The sequence below is a fragment of the Cebus imitator genome, unplaced genomic scaffold (genome assembly GCF_001604975.1).
Source record: "Cebus imitator isolate Cc_AM_T3 unplaced genomic scaffold, Cebus_imitator-1.0 Scaffold297, whole genome shotgun sequence".
Classification (NCBI taxonomy): Eukaryota; Metazoa; Chordata; class Mammalia; order Primates; family Cebidae; genus Cebus; species Cebus imitator.
Window position 1 is genome coordinate 2693253 of NW_016107612.1, and position 15101 is coordinate 2708353.

The following is a 15101-nucleotide window of genomic DNA, read 5'->3' on the forward strand; positions in this document are numbered from 1 at the left end:
CAGCCTAGTCACTGTCTGCCTGCAGAGGCTTTGCTGAGCTGCTGTGGGCTCCGCCCAGCTGCCATGTGATCTTCCCTGCAGTCCTGTTTATATGGGTGTAGTTAGAACTGCCTTGGCAATGGTGGCCCGCCTCTGTTATGGCGGACTCTCTCTGTAGTGGCAGGTTGCCTTGGCAACGGTGGGTTGCCTCAGCAATGGCGGGCTGCCTCAGCGATAGTCAGACTGCCTCCGTAGTGGTGGAGTGTCTCAGTAATGGCGGACTCCCCTCCCCCACAGAGCCGGACCGTCCCAGGTTCAGCTGTGCTTGCTTTGAAACTCTCAACCCAGAGCGTTTTCAATGACTGTTTCCTTTGTGTGTGGGGGGGGGTGGGTGGTGGGATCAGCCGAGCCTGATCTCCTGGCTCCCTGACTCAGAGTCTTTTTTTGTTGTTGTTGTTGAATGGTCAACTTTCTCCCAGTGTCACCTGTTGAAAAGGCGCCGGGATCTCCCGGGCCGCGACTCACTGGGCCAGCTGAAACAGCGGCGCTGAGATTCCTGGTGTTTTTTTTTTGCCTAGGAATCTCCTGGCCTGGCCTAATATTTCAGATGAATGGGCGACTCTGCCATCTCAGGGCTCCAATCGCCAGCTAAGAGGGCACCCAGACCAGTGTCTTTTTTACGGAGAACCACTGTGCCAGGGCTTGGGCAAAGCAACCATGCCGGCTGAAACAGCCACGCTGGCAACCCATGGGGCTCCTCCCCCTGGGAATCTCCTGGTCTGTGGGCGATAAAAATCCGTCTGGAAATGTGGTGTCCACTCACCCTCTGCACTTTCACTGGGAGCTGCAATCCTGAGCTGTTCCTAGTCGGCCATCTTCCCCCGATCGCCTTCTGATTCTTGGTCTAATTTATTTATCAGTGTCTGAGAAAGTTGTCTTAAAATCTCTCACTGTGAATGTGGATTTATCCAATTTTCCTTGTAATTCTATCAGTTTTTCATTTAGATATGCTTAAGCTGTATTAGCAGATGCATACAAGTTAATGATAGTTATATTTCTTGTAGACTTAAAAAGATCGTTTTAAAGTGAAGCTCTTTATCTCTGGTAATGCTTTTAGCCTTAAATTCCATTTAATCTGCTATTAGTATTGCTCACTAGAATTCTTTGGGTTAGTATTTGCCTGATCTATAATTTTTCATCTTTTTATTTTCAATCTTTCCATATTTGTTTTAGGTGTGTCTCTTGAAAGTAGCCTGTCGCTGGTGTTTGCTTTTTTATTCATCATTATAGGAACTTTCTGGATTAACTGAATTTAATCTGTGTCCATTAATTATGATTAATGACATAGTTTGGCTTATTCCTTCCATCTTATGTTATTTGCTATATACTTATCTTATTACCTACTTCTTTTTTCACTCTTTCTTCCTTTATTTTGGATTTATACATTTTTATTATCCTTTTCCCTGCCTCTACCCCAGTGGTTTGAAATTTCTATTTTTAAAATTTCTTTACATTTTTAACATATACTGTAAGCTTGCTACTTTGTGTGTGTGTGTGTGTGTATATATATATATATATATATATATATATAAATTTTTATTATTTTTTATTTTTTTAGTTTCTCTATTCTTCTTTGGAACAAAACAAGGAATTTACCAGGTACCAGGCTTAAGTTATCTAGAGTCCCTTCTTCAATCTGTCATTTTATTGTTACATAGAATTTAGTTTTACCTATTTTAGAAGGCACAAAATCAGTTATTGTGATTAACAACCAATACATAAAGAGATATGCCAATACATTTTGTTAATTTATTTGCTAATTATGCTGTTTAAATCCCACTCCTTCTGAGTTTATTTTTCTTCTTGCTGAAGTATATCCTTTCATGACTTGGTGCAGTCAGAAAAATAATGGTTTTGCTCCATATACAATTCTTATTATTTCTCTTATTACTTGGAAGCTATTTCCCCACTGTCTGCTGGTGTCAATTTACCAATAAGAAGTAAGCTTTCAGCCTAATGACTGGCTCTTTGTAGGTAATCTGTCTTCCCTCCTGGTAGTATTTAGGATTTTCTCTTTATCCCTGCTGTTCTGAATTTTCCTATGATATGCTTGGATGTGGATTTATTTTTGTTTTTCTGCCTCAGCAATTGATATAAACATTCAGTCTGAGGGCTTATGTCTTTCTTTACTCCTCAACCTGGAAAATTCTTGGCCATTCTCTGCCATTATTTCTCCTGATGGTGCCTCTCTGCACCTTCCTCTATTCTCTGCTTCTGGAATTACATGAGATATATGGTGGAGCTTCTCCCATTTGCTTATATTTTCTGACCCTCTATTTTTTTTAATAATAATAATAATTTTTAAATTTTGAAATATTCCCAAATTTATGTGTGCAAGTTATGTATAACTTCCCTTTCCCAAAGAATTTGAGAGTAAGTTGCTAATCTGATGCCCTGCTACCACAGAATACTTCAATGTATATTTCCAACACATACATTTCTCCTACATGATTGCAATACAACCATCAAAATAAAGAAATTAATACTGATATATTACTACCACCTAATCCTCCCATCTTGTTATGGCTTCACTGATTGTCCCAATGATGTCCATTATAGAAAATAGATCCAGTTCAGAAAACACGTGTTGTGTTTAGTTGTCAAATCTCTTTAATCTCCTTCAGTATGAAAGATTTTTTTTTTTAACTTTAATGATCTCGATGTTTCTGAAGATTTGCAGACCAGTGATTTTGTAGAATGTTTTTCAGTTTAGGTTTGTGTGATGTTTCCTCATGATTGAGTTTAGGTGATGCCTTTTGGCAGGAGTATCACAGAATTGATGCTGGATCAATCATGTCAAAATGTCTTACCAGTGGTGGTGTTAAATTTGATCACGTGGCTAAGGTGGTGTCTGCAAAGTTTCTCTACTTAAAATTACAATTTTTCCCTATGTAATTAATAAGTAACTTTCGGGGAGAGACTTTGACACTATGCAAATATCCTGTTTCTCATCATACTTTTGCCCAATAATTTTAATATCCATCTAGCCATTCTCCTTTCCTAATTTGCTTTTTATTTTATTTCTATTCTTAGAGACAATCTCCCGCTCTGTCACCTTGGTTAGAGTGCAGTGGTGCAATCACAGCTCACTGCAGCCTCAAACCCCTAGGCTCGAGTGATCCTCCTGCTTCAGTCTTCTAAGTAGCTGAGGCTACCAGCATGCGCCACCATACCCAGTTACTTTTAAAATTTTTTGTATACAGGCAGATACAGTCAAGCTGTGTTGTCCAGTCTGATCTCAAACTCCTGGCTTCAGGAAATCCTCATGCCTTGGCCTCCCAAAGGAGAACGGCTAGTACAAACGCTGCTGTGTTAAATTAGAATTGGATTTTAAGATACGTATATAGAGAGATGGATACATATATCTGCATCTATATGCATGTGTTTGAATGCATACATATGTTTTCTTGTTCTGTCCAGGCGTGTGCCACCACACCCAGCTTCCTTTCCTCATTTGTAACTTCTTTCTTGGACAGTTGAAAGCCTGGTTCTTATGATCTACAAACTATATATTACCATGAACCTTTGCCATGGTTCTAAGAGTCAGAGCTGTACAAAAGGTGTATTTAGGCCTGGCATGGTGGCTCATGCCTATAATCCTAGCACTTTGGGAGGTTGAGATGGGCGGATCACCTGAGGGCGGATCACCTGAGGAGTTGAAGACCAGCCTGGCCAACAGCCAGGCATGGTGATGGGCTCCAGTATTCCCAGCTTTTGGGAGGCTGAGGCAGGAGAATCACGTGAACCCCGGAGGCAGAGGTTGCAGTGAGCCAATATGGCACCACTGTACTCCAGCCTTGGCAACAAGGGCAAAACTTTGTCTCAAAAAAAAAAAAGATGGAAAAACATTCCATGCTCATGGTTAGGAAGGATCAATACCATGAAAATGGCCATACTGCCCAAAGTAATTTATAGATTCAATGCTGTCTCCATCAAGCTGCCACTGACTTTCTTCACAGAATTGGAAAGAACCACCTTAAACTTCATATGGAACCAAAAGAGAGCCCACATAGCCAAGAAAATCCTAAGCAAAAAACAAAACAAAACAAAAAACAAGCTGGAGGCATCATGGTACCTGACTTCAAACTATACTATAAGGCTACAGTAATCAAAACAGCATGGTACTGGTACAGCATTATAGACCAGTGGAACAGAATGGAGGCCTCAGGAGTAACACCACACATCTACAACCATCTGATCTTTGACAAACCTGACAAAAACAAGCAATAGGGAAATGATTCCCTGTTTAATAAATGGTGTTGGGGAAACTGGCTAGCCACATGCAGAAAGCTGAAACTGCTAGGTTTTGAATAATGGTTAAAAGGCTTTCTTTAACCTGTAGATTAAATGGGAACTTAGAGGCTTTATAGTATGTTTGACTGTCTGATACGGCTCTTTCTCCCTCCCTACTCCACCCTCATAGTTTCTCTTTTTCACTATTTTTCTGGCTATTCTTAAAGGTTTGTTTTTCCATATGAACTGTAGTTTCAATTTGTCTACCTTCTTAGAAAGCCTTGTTGGTATTTTTATTGGAACTGAGTTCAATTATAAATTAACTTAGGAAGAGCCAACATATATGTGATGGTGAATCATCCTATCCAAGAATAGAGGATATTTTTGCTAGTGTTCAAGTCTACCTTGTGTCTTTCAGGAATGTATGCTATTTTATTCTACTGGTTTTAATTTCTGTGTCAATTGTTGCTGTATTTTATTATTCACTGACCTCTTATTATTGATGTCAACTTTCCAGATTATCTCAATCCTTATTTCTATTTCTTAGTAATCTATGGTCCCGTATACCATTTACATTTCTGTAGTTAATACAATTTTATTCTTACCCTCCTTGCTTTTTATGGTAGATTTTGTAAAAAGGCCACCTGGAAAAGAGTCTTAATTGGGACACTGGCCTTTATTGGGGAATCCTTGGCAGGAGCTATAAATTCCCTGGCAGGGCCAGGATGAAGTTACAGTAGTCTTAAGTGAAAGGCCTGGTCAGTTACACAGGAATGAGGCCTTGCTAAAGGCACAGATCAGGCTTCTTTACAGACTAGCTCATAACAAGATTCAGTTGGTGGCAGCTTGAGATTTAGGAAAGTGGGGGAATAAGACTAGATAAATAGGTGAGGGCTAGGGTGGTGAAATAATGTAGTAGAATGAGCATGGACTTTGGAGTCAGACAGTCTGAGTTTGAATCCAACTCTGCTATTTCCTGGCAAGGTTATCCTCAGTTTCTAATGTCTGATAGATATTAATAGTACCTAACTCAGGGTTGCTGTGATGATTAGAGATGGTGCACATGAAACATTTAGTGTCTGTTGGATATAGAGAAAGATATAGACCTATAGATACGTGAGTCGCAATGGAACATAAAACATCACATCACATAGATCAGACTAGAAAAGACTGTAATTGAACATAAGCCTGTGACCTGTAACTGGGATTCTTCTACTCTTCTTTCATTATCCCGGAACTATGATGAACTTTTCAGGCTTTGGTGGGGAGGTGGGGAGAATAGCTGGTCACTACCCTACAGGTTTAGGGCTGCGTCTAGGATCCTGTGGTTTCTAATACTGGGCACAAAATTACAGGCTTAACAGGGGTTTAGTGCCCCCACAGAGCTAATGGAAGATGAATCCTATGAGTTTGGGGGATCTTATTCATAGACATACTGTTCCCTGGGGATCCTTCCTTTCTATGGTCTGAGCTTTTGATAGAATTTTTAACAATTTGAGCTGCAGGAAACTGTTGTGGCTTTGGCTGATGAACAACCCATGGAGTGGGAGGCAGAACTGAAAAAAGTAATGCTTTGATTTATATCCTATTGGCTAGGAATTTTGTCATGTACAGAGGAACATGGTGGCAGTGGGGTTAGAAAGAGCTGCGTAGCAGGATATTGGGTCATCTTCGTATCTACATAAATAGCTAATGTGACAAGATTTCAGATAGAGGGTTAAAGAGAGGATAAAACTTGCAGCCTAAGGAAGGGTCACAGGGCTGTACCAGTTCTTTACTAGGGGTAGCACATAAGCATATAGTGTTGGGGTTGAGTTTAGCAAAGCTACTAAAGTGTGATAGAAAACGCCTGGAAATCCCAGAGATTCCCCTTCAAAGGCAAAAATAAGAGGACTGTCATTTAGTGAATGAATGTAACTCCTGCTGACTGTGAGAAAGGAAAGGGAGAAGGAAGGACAAAGGGAGGAAAAGCTGAGAGACATAATTAATCAACCAAGAGAAAAAATAGGAAGGTCAAAAAGTCAACATCAAGTTCTATTTTACCTGTACTTAACTCAAGACCTCTGGTCAGCTTATCACTGGAGAGAGAGAGAGAGAGAGCCAGAGAGCACTGTGAATAAATCAAATATATTGTGAACTTCTATCTCATGTTAACTATTCATTTCATCTGCCTTCTCTATCCCTTAAGTTTTAGCAGATTATGTGGGAAGTTAAATTTTACTGATTTGAGTTTCATCTTTTTTTTATTTCCTCTGCCCTGCTTGTGAAGAGGCCAGTGAACCTTAAAATAACCAAATGGCAGAAAACCAAGGGAATAAGGACAAGCTTAAGTGCCTGGCCTAGATAATTAGTCTTTGAATAATCAAGAATGGGGTGCATTATAATCCTCATATGGGCACAGTAATTAGGCTTAGAGGCTTTAAACTATGATGTTATAATTTGTGTATGTAAGTGTGAAGTTGGATAGTTTAGGGACAATTTAGTTTTATATTTAGCAACAAAAGAATTGAATCTGCATTTTCTAAACATATGAGCATCTTAATCCTTGTTTCTAGAAGCTCTCAAAGGATGAAACAAAAGCTTGGAAAGACGGCTGGAGTGACCACAGGTGCTCTGTTGCTTCACTCAGGAAGTCCTTCACCCACATCATTTTGAATGCATATAGTGTCACCTCCAGAAGTACCTTTCAGATTCTCTGTTTTGAGTCACAGTTGATACCCAATTATAAAACTAAAAGCAATTATCTGGGCTCTCACTGTGCATTTAAGATTATATTTTTATGTTTATTTATATTTAAAAAAACACAAACCAGGCAAACAACTTACTTAAAATGCAGTGTGTGCTTGAACTGATTTAAAGCAATAACAGCAGGCATATCCCTTGCGATTTTCTAAAATACTCCCTTTCTTCCTCTGCAACTTGAATCCAAATATTCAGCTTTGATTTTTGTCTTTTCTAAGTGTTCTACATTTTTGGGCTCTTTGTATATTAGAGATAAAGGGAAAGAGAGAACTAAGAATCCCAAACTATGACATTTTAAAACTCAAGAGTTAATTTGGTTAGCAATTAAGATTTCTGTTTGAACAGAAGTTACAAGTTCAGTTGTTACTTAAAGCACCCACAAAATGGAATCTCTACTTTTCCCAAACAACATCTTTATTCATTTATTAGGTACAGAATGTGTTTGTGCTTCTTTAGCTCCTACTGTAAATTTCAGAGAAACCAGAGAAGGTAATAATTCAACTATCCTTAAAATAAAAGAAACCAGATGAAATGCGTTTGAAGAATAAAGATATTCGTTAATGAGTTGAAACTCTTTAATTAATTAGTTGAAACCCTTTTGGGGCATGGATAAGGAAGAATATTTACAATATTTTAAAATGTCATACTGTGTTTAGAATAATGCGCAAAATTAAAAATACCAAAAACATAACACAGTAACTGAAACTCTTGCCATTAGTGCCATCAACTTTACCCTGTATCACAGTGATTCTAGCTGAAAGGGGGGCTGAGGTGGGAGAATTCCAAAGCCTTGGTGATTTTCCAACAACCCTAAGTTCTTTTGAAACAAAGTCTAACATTTACACTTATTATTTTCCATACCTTAAATTCTCTGGACTTAGTAGACATCTTGGTACTGTTCTAATATTTAATTCTTACACTTAATTTGTGTATATTCTAAAACTTATCTTCCCAACTAGATTATAAGCTTCTTAAAAATAGGATCTATACAACTTAAAAAAAACTTATACAGCATCTAACAATACACCTTAGTACATTAGAAACCTAGCAGATAAATACTTCTTCACTGATTTCATTGCTAACATTAAAAATAATGTTGTATACTTGAAAAGTTTTATATTATTTAAATGTATAATCTTAAGAAGTTTGCACTATTCTGAAATGTGATTGCATTACATTTAGGAACTCTATTCCCAGTCAAATGCGTTTTATTAACTGAGAGACAGCTGTATAAATATGCCCTTCCCACCAGTAACACATGCAGAGGCAAAAGCAAATGCAATGGTGGAAATGATGGAGAATGGGGCAAGCCTGTCTCTTACTTGCATTAATTAAAGAAGTTTCATTGAGAGGTGGATATTGATAACTGCACAGGTAGCTAGCAATATAAACTTGTTTTTCATGTCAGAGCATACATAGAAGAGTAAAAGAGCTGGCTGGGCATGGTGGCTTATGCCTGTAATCTTAGCATTTTGGGGGCAGATGGATTGAGTTCAGGAGTTCGAGACTAGCCTGGGCAACATAGCAAGACCCAGTCTCTACAAAAAACACAAAAAGTAGCTGCTTGTGGTGGCACATGCCTGTAGTCACAGCTACTCGGGAGGCTGAGGTGGGAGAATCACTTGAACCTAGGAGTTCAAGACCAGGCTGGGCAACACAGAGAGACCCTGTCTCTAGAGAAAAAATTTAAAAATAAAAAATTAGCTAGGCATGGTGGTGAGTGCCTGTGGTCCCAGCTACACAGAAAGCTGAGGTGAGAGGATCACTTCAGCCTGGAGTTTGAGGCTGCAGTGAACCGTGACTGAGCTGCTGCACTCCAGTCTGGGTGAACAGAGTGATATCCTGTTTCAAAAAAAAAAAAAAAAAAGGAAAAAAAAACAGTGGTAAGAGGGCTTGCATCTTAAGCGGCAAAATTAAAACTCTGTTTTCTGGTTTCCTTGGCTTAGACATATGAAAATTTAGAAGGTTTGAAGATTTCATGCTCCCAAAGACATTTATCTCTCAAACTTTCCTACAGTATAATTGATTTCTCCCTTGAACTCTGATTATGAGGGTCAGGAAGAACTACTATTTTTACAAACAAAATTAATCTCCTAAATAAATCCAATGTGTACCTTCTGGAGTGGTATGGGAAAGGGGAAGTCAGTGTTGTTGGTATTGATGTAGTAAATGCCTTCTCTCAGCTGACTTGGGAGGAGACAGGATGTCAGCTACTTCATCCTGAGATTGTGGGGAATTTTTATTCACCCCATTTAAAGAGTATTTTAGGGCAGGGCTCATGTGCCTTGCGGCAGTTGCAGGGTAAACCAAGAGCTCTGTGGGCATAGGCATGAGAAAAAACGGTGGATCTCACTGGGAAGCTGCATGAACTCCCCCTTCCACCTTCCCCCATTAGAAAAAAGTCAATTGTCTTAATATCCACTACTGTTAGCTGCCTTGGAGTGCGGTCCCATTCAGAAACTTCTCATCTTCCTCTTGCCACTGTGACCTGCTAGTCACTATCAGCTGCTGGCTCTGGGCATTAATGAAATTGTCAGTTAGTAAAATCACAATGACCATCGCTGTCCAGGTCGAGCTTTAAAACAAATGCGCTTAATAAAAATAGTCCATATATATATGATTTATTGATATAATAATATCCTTTAAATATGTTTAGGATCGTCCTGTAACACTTTATTACTGCTTTTTATTACTTTGTGCCCTGTGTTATAATGTCTAAATATCATCACATCTACCAGACAATAAGCCACTTGGGGTGAGTGTGCATATATTACCCTTCTTAATATTGCTCCCAGTCATTAAGATGGCGCCTTGCATTTAGCTGGTTTGCAATAAATATTAAATGCATGAACAAACTAGTATTCGTTACTGATATTTAAGTCTCATCGTTGAGTGCAAAATACTATAGCGTGTCTGGTGGACAAACAGGAGATGTGCGAAAGTGCCAGCAGGTTCTGCTTTCTGTTTCTTTGTGCATGGCCATAAAGCCACATGGCATTTCAGGAGTAGGTGTGCCTTCATTTTGGTTAAGAGGGCTGAAGAATGGTGGTTTCCTTCCTCTTTTGCTTTTAGTGACTGTCACGATGAAACTCTAATTCTTCTGGCTTTAATAGACTAACAGGGACCACATCATAATTGGGTTGTAACTGGTAGTTCATTTGCAAGTGAGATGTTGACTGTTTTCTTACAAATACACTTACATCACACCTGCCCTTCTCCTGTCTGCTCCTGTTGAATGGTTCATGCTGCCTTGGCATTAAACTATCCAGAAGCGCCTAGGGTTGACTGCATTGGAGATTTATTGCTTGCTTGTTCTTCCAGATCATTTATAAGTGTTGAATCATGTCAGTGCTCACATCCATCCCATATCGACTTCACTCTAATACTTATTCATCTCAAGAAGCCTTGATTTGTTCTGATTAAAGTTTCCCTTAGAGGTCAAGTTTAAAGAAGTAGAAAGTGCAGAAGTGTGTATCTTGCATCCCATATCACACAAAGCTCTGTTCCTATGGTTCATGCTTGCTTTTCCTCTGTTAGGAAAAAAAAAGACCTGCGTTCTACAAAAATCCAGCCAGAGTAGGGTGAGTTGTCTGGGATTTTCTGTAATCTAATAGAGCAAGTTTAATGACTCAAGAGAGGCCTGCTGTATATTGCAGCTCATGGCTCATGAAAAGATATAGTATGTTAATTTTCTGAATTGGGTCTCTGAGGCTGAATTACATTATTTTTGTAATGTCTCTCCTGAATTAACTGCAGTTATTTGAGCATCCAACATCTTGAATGCACAAAAGAAGGGAATCCCTGGATGTTAGTGACCAACGGAACCTTATACTCTGTAGAGGAAATTAGCTAGTGGATGCAGTGTCTTCATGCTTTAGGGTAAAATAAATAGACTTTTTACGAGGGCAGCACACTTCTCCCCTACTCATAAATGTGGAGCATGAACATCATGAGCCTCTCCTTTGAGAAGACTTCAGTGCTCCTCATTTCTTCAGGATGAACTCTAAGCCCCTTCACACAGAGTAGAGGGCCTTTTGCCCTCTGGTGCCTGCCTTCCACCTTCCACTCCAGCCTCATCACACCACTTCCTCCCACTCTTCTCTCCATTTGGACTGATCACTTTCAGGATGCCAAATGGCCATATTCTTTGTCCCCTCTAGGCTTGTATGCCCAGGCCTTCTGCCTGGAATGTTACCTGTCTTCTCCTCACATCTGTCTCACTATCAGTAATGACAGTAATAGTGGTTATACCCTGTGCTAAGGAGGGCTTGCATGGATCCTTTCATTGAATCTTTACAACAACCCATAAGCACTGTAATTATTCCCGTTTCACAAATAAGGAAACAGAGGCTTAGTGAGCTTAAGAGCCCTGCTCAGGCTCACACAGCTATTAAGTGTAGTACGGGGCGTTGAAGCTAAATAGCCTGACTCCAGAGCCTGCTCTAGGCTGCAGTGCCTCCTAGCATTGAGGTACACATAGTCATGTGGCTAACTCTTACCCATTATTTAGACATCACTTGCTCCAGAAAACTTTCCTGGCCAGGTAGGTGACCCTCCTGTGCCTTTTATTTCTCTCTTTACAGCATGTACAGTTTAACACCCCTGTTACCGCTTGTTTACTTGTCTGTATCGTCCACAAGCTTCAGAGGTCCCTAGGGGAGGACACTGTCTGTCCCTCTTGCCATTTTATCCCCAATATCTACTGGGAAGCTTGGTATTCAGTAGGAGCTCAGTACATGTTTGGGGAATAGGTAATCCTTTGACTAAACTTAGATTCACCGAAAACCCTGCGCAATTCTTTTGGCAGGAAAAGGTTAATTCTAGTGTTACTGATTCCTGACTTTAATGGAGGAAATAATTTGACAGCTTCTCCTTTTTGGAAGTACTACAGAATTATGTACTAGACCAAGGCTCTCTTGTGGTTAACAGGGCCTAGTCATATGAGTCCAGGTTATCACTCAATCAGACTTTTACTCACTCCAACTACCCCTCTTCCCCCTTAAACTCTTAAGATAAACCAGGAAGTGGCTCATTGTTTCACAGAAAGATTCACCAAAGGATTCTCATTTGTCATTTCACCTACTACCTAATATTATGTTGGTGCAAATTAATTGCAGTTTTTGCCATGAAAAGTAACTGCAAGGCTGGGTGTGGTGGCTCACGCCTATAATCCCAGCACTTCGGGAGGCCAAGGCAGGCATATCACTTGAGGTCAGGAGTTCGAGACCAGCATGGCTAACATGGTGAAACTCCGTCTCTACTGAAAATACAAAAATTAGCCAGGCGTGGTGGCAGACACCTATAATCTCACCTACTCAGAAGGCTGAGGCAGGAGAATCACTTGAACCTGGGAGGTGGAGGTTGCAGTGAGCTGAGATTGAGCCACTGCACTCCATTCTGGGCGACAGAGCAAGAGTCCTCAAAAACGAAACAAAACAAAACAAAAACCAACAAACAAGAAAACGAACAAGAAAAGTAATTGCAAAACTGCGATTACTTTTGCACCAACCTAATACATATATTGAAGCTAGAAGAGACACTTGTCTGTAGCTCACCCAGTCCTTTTTAATTGAGAAAAAATTGAGGCTCATAAAGAGGCTCAAATTCATCCACTAGTTAGTGGCCAAGTCAGAGCTATAATTCACATCTTTCATTTAAATAATGAGCTTATTTGGTGTACTTTGACAACACGATTACTTTACAAAACTTTTTTTAACCTTCACATTGATAGGAATAAATGTGTTGTTTCTAAAGCAACACATAACTGTGTATAATTCATCTGAGATCAGCAGTGCAGAAATGAGAGAAGGTTTTTTAAAAAAAACTTTTTGTTGAAGTCTAACATTCAGAAAATTGTGTAGTGCTTGATGACTTTTTTTTTTTTTTTAAGACAGGGCCTTACTCTGTCACCCAGGCTAGAGTGCACTGGTGTGATTGTAGCTCACAGCAGCCTTGACCTCCTGAGCTCAAGTGATTCTCTCACCTCAGCCTCCCAAGTAGCTGGGACTATAGGCCCGTGCTACTATGCCTCGCTAATTTTTTCTTTTGTTTTGTAGAGATGGGGTCTCACCATGTTGCCCACACTGATTTGAACTCCTAGCCTCAAACAATCCTCCCACCTCAGTCTCCCAAGGCTCTGGGACTACAAGTGTGAGCCACTGTGCCTGACCCTGATGAATATTTATAAAGTGAATACACTCATGTAACCGGCACTCAAGTTAAGAAATAGGACATTGACCATGGGATATTTTTAGTATTGAATATATAATTATTTTGAATAATATATTCTCACCTAAATCTGTTCTATAAAATTTATTATAGGTTTATAAGAGTAGGAGGTCATTACCAGGGTTGAAGAGGAGAAGGAAGTTTTGAGATGACAATTTCATTACCATGTACAAATCTCACAACTTCATAAGACAGTGTTTGAGGCATAAATTCCTTAGATTTTATGTAATAAAGATGCAGCTTACTATTTGTTTATTTGTTTGCACAAATAACATGCTATCAGGCTGATATTGTAAAGTCATAAACAGCAATACTTGTGTGACTCTAACTCATATTTTATAGTGATCAAAAATCGACTTACAGCATTTTTTTGATAATTCACTACATGGGATTTGTAGGCATAGGTGTGTATTTTACTCATTTTAAAGGAAGGTGATATCTCAAATCTGTTATCAGTCATGTGTATGCACTGAGCTGTGGTGGGTTTGCATGGAGCTTATTACATATTTTTGCTTACTCTTTTTGGCAGACTTGAGTGTATTTCTGAGTGGACTGACTGGCATTAGGATGTCTGACCCTGAAACTGCCCTGTCTCTGTTCTAAGCCAGCTACCCCATGCATTTGACCCCACTCATTAGTACAGGCTTTTTAAATGTCCAAGTCAACATTTTCCAACAAAGATTTCTATTCCTGATGTAGATGTTGCCCAGAACTTTGGAAAAATTATTTAACCTGAAACATTTTCTTCATTCCAATCCATAATTGCCATAATAATAATAAACATTGGGGGAATGAAACTTCTGCCTAAAATTGGATCAGCACGTTATACTTGTTTGAAAGGCACAAATATGTTCATTGTACAGTTCAACTAATAGACCAGTCACTGGGCAATTTCTCGAAAAGTTCTTATGATCTAAAAAAATTTCTTAGCCTAACAGATTTTTAATAACATCTAACATCCAAAGAAAGCTTCTTTTCCTATTCCCCATTTCTACTCAAGGATAAAATTTATCCAATAATTCAGAAGAATGGTTCAACTAACCTCAGCCCAGGAAAGAAAAAAAGTTCTTACCTGTTTTAAACTTTGTTCCTGCTGTCTAGAATAGCCCCTCCAGCCAGCAACATATTAGTCTGCTTAATTAACATGTATTGTGCCTTCCTCAAGGCCAAGCAGGGTCCAATTATGGGCTTCAGCTAATTTTACCGTTTTTTCTCTTTGTATCTCATTCTGCTTTCCCTTAGCTCCCTTAGCCTTATTGGCGCACAACAAAAGCTCAACAGGACACTAGCAGCAGCATGATAAAATTAAATAGAATGCCACAAAAAGGCCTGGGAATTTGAAAGGTGCCTCTTAACTTCAGCAGGGAAGCAGAGTAACACGCCGCTGTCTTTGGCTTGGAGAAGTTTGTGTGGCACATGCACGTGATGGCTGGTTGTTCTATTTGTTTGCTATTATGAAACACTATTTTTCTTTATGTGATAACCATATCTAAGTGGGGTCACAATTGAGGGTACACATTTCCCAGTAAAGGAAAGTGTTGTCATCCTGTTGACGCCACTGAAAGCTGTTAGGGCTATTAATTTTGTTGTTCATTTAGGCATGCATGGTTGCCACAGCAACAACAATCTCATAGTTCCTTCAAGTCCTCTGTGCAGTGAGCATCTGTTGAGAGTCCTAAAAAGGTGTTATAGTTTCTCTCCATGTCACAGATTGAACCCCTTGCTTGCTCTCCTTATGAGCTACATATTTATCAAGACTCCCTAGAGAGAAGAGATTCTTTGCTGGGACCTGTCAAAGGAAAAATATAAATGAAAATGAAGGCATTTGTTTCCTGTAGCTGTTTCAGAAGACCTCAGAA